This window comes from Suricata suricatta, chromosome 3, assembly GCF_006229205.1.
Source record: "Suricata suricatta isolate VVHF042 chromosome 3, meerkat_22Aug2017_6uvM2_HiC, whole genome shotgun sequence".
Taxonomy (NCBI): Eukaryota; Metazoa; Chordata; class Mammalia; order Carnivora; family Herpestidae; genus Suricata; species Suricata suricatta.
This window is the reverse complement of record NC_043702.1, coordinates 133,883,297-133,889,073: the sequence shown is the minus strand read 5'-3', so window position 1 is coordinate 133,889,073 and position 5,777 is coordinate 133,883,297. Positions and strand designations below refer to the sequence as shown.

At 44.6% G+C, this 5,777-nt stretch overlaps 1 long non-coding RNA gene across 2 annotated transcripts in view; it reads right to left on the bottom strand.

Moving 5' to 3' along the window:
* The window catches only part of LOC115286691, a 12,331-nt gene extending 10,794 nt beyond the window's left edge, over positions 1–1,537 (bottom strand). For both annotated transcript variants that reach the window (XR_003906214.1, XR_003906213.1), the window contains exon 1: positions 1,227–1,537. This is a non-coding gene — a long non-coding RNA (uncharacterized LOC115286691). The remainder of the gene's footprint in view (positions 1–1,226) is intronic.
* Positions 1,538–5,777: the final 4,240 nt, after the last annotated feature.

The window sequence follows — 5,777 nt, the reverse complement described above, 5'->3', positions numbered from 1 at the left end:
TCCAAGGCATGGGAACAAGGCAGGACGATGGAGAGCAAGGTGTAGTCAGTGTCCACTGTCTGTCACATTTGGTATAAACAGTTTCCTCCCTGTGCCCGCCTTCACTGTGGACAGTAAGTGGCAGTGTTTTCTGGAGGCCTGACACAGTGGCTAAGAACATGGGCTCAGACCAGACTGCTGCACTTAAATCTCATCCACAGCCAGAGACTAGCTATGTGATACCACACAAGATAGTTCACGTCCCTGGACCTCAGTTCCCTCATCTGGAAAATGGGATTATAACATCACTACCTCATAGGGCTTGTTTGGGGGATTGAGCGAGTTTGTGCAAAGCACTTACAATAGTGGTTAGCACTCAGTAAATGCTTCATAAGTGTCTATCAATGTTGTTAATACCAATTATGTTCGATATTTAATATTATTTTCAAACAGGGCAACATTGTTGACTTATTCCTATTTTACGCAGGAAAAGAAAATCTGAAGCCAAACAACCAGAAGCTGCCCTATCCTCAGGGTCTGGGGCCACATCGCCTGTGCAGAGCGTCCTCTGCCTGGGAGGTCCCTGGGAACCAGGACTGGGACTTCTAGGAACATGTTTCTCTGGTTTGGCCTTCTCGCTGCTGCCAGGCTCGGTTCTCAAACACCCATCTGTCCTGGGAACCCTCGGCTGTCACTGCGGCAGAAAGGCTGCACAAAGAACACACCAAACCACCAGGGGCCCGGCCTGCCAGCAGCTCCTTGCTGCCTGGCCTGCGGGATGGACAAGGCCTGCTTCTTGGCCTGCACCTCAGGGCTGAATAAGAGTTTCTTCCGTGGCCTGGAGCTTGTTCCCGCCCCCCTGACAGGGAGAACACTGGCCTCCTTCCTGAATCTTCACTCTAGCTCTCTCCGTAGGTTCTGGGCAGGCCTTCACCTGAACCACCTGTCTAAAGGGCTGTCTACCTTTCATTTTGAGTTCTCTCTTTTGGTTGGCAGAAAGCATGCGAGGTGGAGGTGACAGCAGACGGCTGGTGGAAGGATGGTGGCAGTGAGACTGTCGGAAGAATGTACCCACTTCCTGGGGAAGCTGGTGATGGCCAAGGACAGAAACAGTGCTAAGGCTCAGTGCATTCCCCAGGCTGTGGACAGATTTCACTAGGCTCCTGGAAAAGCATGTTTGTGCTAGGTTCTAGTGAAGATGCCCGTCACTTTTGTAGTATACGAATTCTCCAACCGCAGTGGCTTACCATGGCAGAAGTTTGTTTCCTGTACCCACAAGGGCTCACCCAGGCACCTGGGTGGGCAGAGGCACTGCCCCTTCAACAGGCAGCTTCTAACGGCAGCTGGAGTGGAAACAGCCAACCCACAGATGGGGAAGGGGGGCTGTGGAGAGCCAGGAAGGGGGTATTTGAGGGTTAGCCCTGCAATCAGAATGCGTCACTTCTGACCACATGCTGTTAGCCAGAACGCCACCACAAGGTTCCTCATCTTAAGTGAGGCTGGGAAAAGATAGTCTCTGTTGGAAGGCCCTTTCCAGTGACAACACCCCCCCCAAACTGTGGACTGGGAAAATGACTGATGGACTCAACCAAATGGGAATGCCAGAGGCATTCTAGAATGAAATTCGCTACTGTGATCTCAGCTGCTCCTGAGGCATGGAAGGAGAGTGGGAGGGCTCTAAAAAGGCCACCTTAATAAATGTGGGTGAGTAAATCAATAGACAAAAATGGCCACTCAGGAAACACTCAGGGGAGCTAGGTCTTAAAAAACAAAAGGCGGAAAGAATGGCTATTGATCTCAAACAACATAAAAATAAAAAAACTGGTAGGGAGCTGTCAGAGTAACGTCAGGAATGTGGAACCAGGATATATGAAAAATGTCAGCAAAGTTTTTTTAAGCTTTTAGTTAACAAAACTAGGGATGGATGGCAGGGTGTTTCTGAATGATGAGGCGGGGGGGAAGTCCCTCAATTTCTATTTGTCTATCTGTCTATCTATCTATCTGTCCAATGTCTTTGTCAAATAGAATCATTTTTAGGGCCAGGAAGAGAAGACATTGAAATCCCCAGTGAATGAAGAGTATGCAAGAGGGAAACTTACCCATTGAGTTAGTTGACATACCCTGACCCAAATGAATTCTATTCTGGAATTCTGAAAAAATTTTCGAGAAGGAATGTAGAAGATGCAAAATAATAACTAACACAGGTCCTGGAGCTAGACCATCGGGTTGGATCTTGGCTAGGTCACTTGCTAGCTGTGTGACCTGGGGAAAATTACCTCATCAGTCTGTCTTAGTTTTTCCACCTGTTAAACGTGTAAAATAATAATAGCTACTTCATAGAACTGTTAAAAGTTTTAATAAGATTCAATCTATTCTTAGCACTCAGCCTTACACCTTTAAGAGTTCACTAACTGTTAGCAGCTACTGCTACTACTATTTTATGCTTGATCTGCTGGTAGTCTATAAAACTTTGTGCCAATCAGCGAAAAGTCTAGAAGACAAAGATAAACAAATATATTACTTTTTTAAATGTTTATTTATTTTTGAGAGAGACAGACAGAATGCAAAGTGGAGGAAGGATAGAGAGAGAGAAAGGGAGACACAGAATCTGAAGCAGACTCCAGACTCTAAGCTGTCAGCACACGGCCTGATGTGGGGCTTGAACTCATGGACTGTAAGATCATGACCTGAGCTAAAGTCAGACGCTTAACCAACTGAGCCACCCAGGCATCCCAACAAATATATTCAATTTAGAAAATCAAAGAAGTGAATTTTCTCAATGCTGTCCATGCCAGGCAAAAATCCCTAACTGTGAAGCTATTGAGCAAATATTATTACATGCCTATCATGTGCCAGGCTCTGTGCTGGGCCCTGGGAAAAGAGGATGGGGCAAAAGAAACAGAAATCCATGCCTTCTTCAGGGTAGTAATTCTATCAGGGGAAGATATGCAATTTTACACAAGTAAATACATGTTGGTTGCCAATAGGTAGTATGGAGAGAAACGAAGTAGGGTAAGAAAATGCACAATGGTAGAGGGAGAAGATTTCAGTTTTGAAGAGGGGAGTCAGGTAAGGTCTTTGACATAAGAAGAACTTTTAGTAAAGCCCAAAGACATGTGGCTCTCTGGAGAAGGAACTACAAGTGCCAAGAACCCAGCAGGGAAATGCATCTAATGGGTTCCTGACACAATGCAAAGTCCAGCATGGCTGCAGTAGGGAGTTGGGTGCTTGGGGAACTAATGGTAGAAGCTGAGGTCAGAGAGATAGCAGGAGGGTAGACTGGGCAGGGCTGTGCACACCCTTGTGTGGACCAGGATTAGAGAGTTGACAGCCATTGACCCGAAGAGTGACACTCGCTGATTTACATTGTAAAAGTTTGCTTCATGGTGTAAAAGAAGGAAAGGAGGCTGCCATGGAGGCAGGGAGGCCTGTTACAAGGTTCTTATAATAACCTGTGTAACAAACTGTAGTGGTGATGGCTTAGCCCAAGGAGGTGTTGAGATGGTTTAAGAAGTAGCCAAATTCTGGATAGAAACAATTGGATTTTGTTAATAGATAGAATATACTTGAAAGAAATAAAAAAAAAAAAAGAAGGCTCTGGTTAATTCCAAGGATTTTGGCCTGATCTGCCAGAATAATAGGGTGGCATTAGCTGAAATGGGACAATTACTGGAGTACCTGGCTTAGGGGGTGGGAGGTGAGGAGGAACTTCTTTGGGGATGTTACATTTGAGATGCTTATTGGGCGTCCAAGAGGAGACATACAGCAGCTAGTTGGATTCATGAATCTGGATATCAAAGAACAGGCCATGGTTGGAGAGGTACATGCCTGACAATACTGAAATTAACAAAGGACTAAAGTAACTGGGAAAGAGAGGCAGTCCAAGGACTGAGCTGGAGGGCATCCAAATGTTGAGATACTGAGAAGGCGAGGAGGAAGCACCACAAGAATACTCAAAGGGAGCAACTAGCAAGGTTGGAGGACAACCAGGAGAAGGTCCTGGGGGCCAGTGATGACAAAGTTTCAAGGAAGAAGGAGGGATTGACTGTATTAACTCAAGCTGAAAGTCAGAAGAAGATAAAGACCAGGGGATGACCATTGAAACATTTGGTTAAAAGGATCATCAGTGGAGAAGAAAATGGTATTGATCAGGATTCAAGACTGGTTTTGCCAGATGAAGCACATTCTTTTCTTTATAAAACATCCTGGACAGTTCCATAGTTTGCCTATATTTCACCATGGAAAAAGATATATATTTTCAACATGATGGCAAAATAGGGGCATGTGACACAGTTTTATTACTTAAATTTATAAATGGCAAATTCTACCCTGTCTCCCCTTGGCCTGTTCAAATGTTATCAAGGACTCGAATAAAAGTATTATTGCAATGATGGTCTAACTTGCAGAAGTTGCAAAGCTTGGCAAGACACAAATCTGACAGAACCCAGGAGGTCCCACAGAGCTAGATGAATGGACAGAGTGGACAAAATGACATTTAATAGGAATGAATGTGAATTCCTGCACTTTGGTAGCAAGAAATTAATATATAAATATCAGAGGAGGAACCAGTGTTTAGCCACAGTAAGTAACAAAATGACCTCATAGTTTATGTTGATAATTAAGCTCTGTATGAAGCAGCATAGTGATAGGTTACAAAAAACTATTGTCATTCCAATTACAAGAGTGGTATCTATAATAATTAATTATCTTATAGAATTCTGTGCTGGCTAATCTACCTGTAGAATTTTATTACATTCTGGCATCATGCTTGAAGAAGATTCTGGCGTTATGTTTGACACAGTAGGATGCATAGAGAGGAGAAAAGCAGGACCCAAGAAAACCACTGAAATCTACTGTTTTCCTGTATTCATGTTTTGCCTTCCCCACAGGTTCTCCACACTGTTTCCAGGGTGGTTTCTTTTGAAAATAAGTAGGATCATGGGGCGCCTGGGTGGCTCAGTTAGTTAATCATCTGACTCTTGATTTTGGCTCAGGTCATCATCTCACAGTTCGTGAGTTTGTGCCCCATGTCTGGCTCTATGCTGACAGCACAGAGCCTGCTTGGGATTCTCTCTCTCCCTTTTTCTCTCAGTCCCTCCCCCACTTGCTGTGTCTGTCTCTATCTCAAAAACAATAAACTTTAAAAAGAAAAGAAATTGGATCACATCATTCACATATTTAAAGCCTACAGTGTTCTTTCTCCCATTGCCTAAGAAATAAACTCAAGACTTTCCATATCCTAACCCCGCCTCTGTAGCAGCATTTCCCTCTACTCTCCCAGTGGGCTCAATGCTCTGGCCACTATGGGCTTGGAGCTTACCAAGCTGGCTCTTGCTTAGTGCTTTTGCTCCTAGGTTTTGTGCCTTTCTATGGGCTCTCAAAGCACCCATTTTGCCCATGTTTGTTCTTGCCTTTCCCTACTACATCGTGGTTACCACTTATAGACTTAAGCTACCTGAGGGCAGGGCTGGTATTGCTTGTTTCATTCTTATTTTCCTGCTTAGGGAAGATCTTACCACAAAACAGGTGCTCAATGAGTACTGGTTAAACAGATGAATGAGTGGAGGGATAAATGAATCAGGGCTAGTTCCTCTGCCTAGAACGCCCTCCCTTCCCATTTGTCCATGTGGTAAATTGCTTTCATCCTTTAAAGCATCCAACTCAAGTATCAGGCATTCTCAGAGCCCTTCCTGCTCTGCAGCCCTTTCCCTTCCCTCCACTTCCTGCAGCACTTGGCACGCAGGACGCTATGCTTATTTGCCTAGCTGGTTATTCTGTCTTACTCATCTTTGTATGCC